We start from the raw sequence: 383 nt of genomic DNA on the forward strand, positions 1-383 counted from the left end.
TGTAGCTTTCGGTCATCCCCGAATCGGCGGAATTTGCCGATCGAATGGTCCGAAAAACATTATTTGTAAATGTAAATGATGTGTAAACTTTAATATTGTTCATGCAATAGTAGGGCATAACCAACATATTATTGCAAGAACACTGCTCCATGAAATTCGTGATTTAAAACCAGGGTTGACTGAGGGGAAAATGAAGGTAATGACAAATTTGAAACATGCCATTATATAAATTTTTTTAATACATGAAGGGGGAAATCTTTTCTATATTTCGCTATATAAAAATGAAATTTTGAAAGAACAGAATGATTATATTTTTACTTAGATATCTTCAGTTTCAATATCATCGTTAATTATAGTATTGGATTATTCCTGGGTCCCTGATC

This window comes from Saccostrea echinata, unplaced genomic scaffold (assembly GCF_033153115.1).
Source record: "Saccostrea echinata isolate AGI-Se365-2 ecotype Australia unplaced genomic scaffold, CSIRO_AGI_Sech_v1 ptg000004l, whole genome shotgun sequence".
Classification (NCBI taxonomy): Eukaryota; Metazoa; Mollusca; class Bivalvia; order Ostreida; family Ostreidae; genus Saccostrea; species Saccostrea echinata.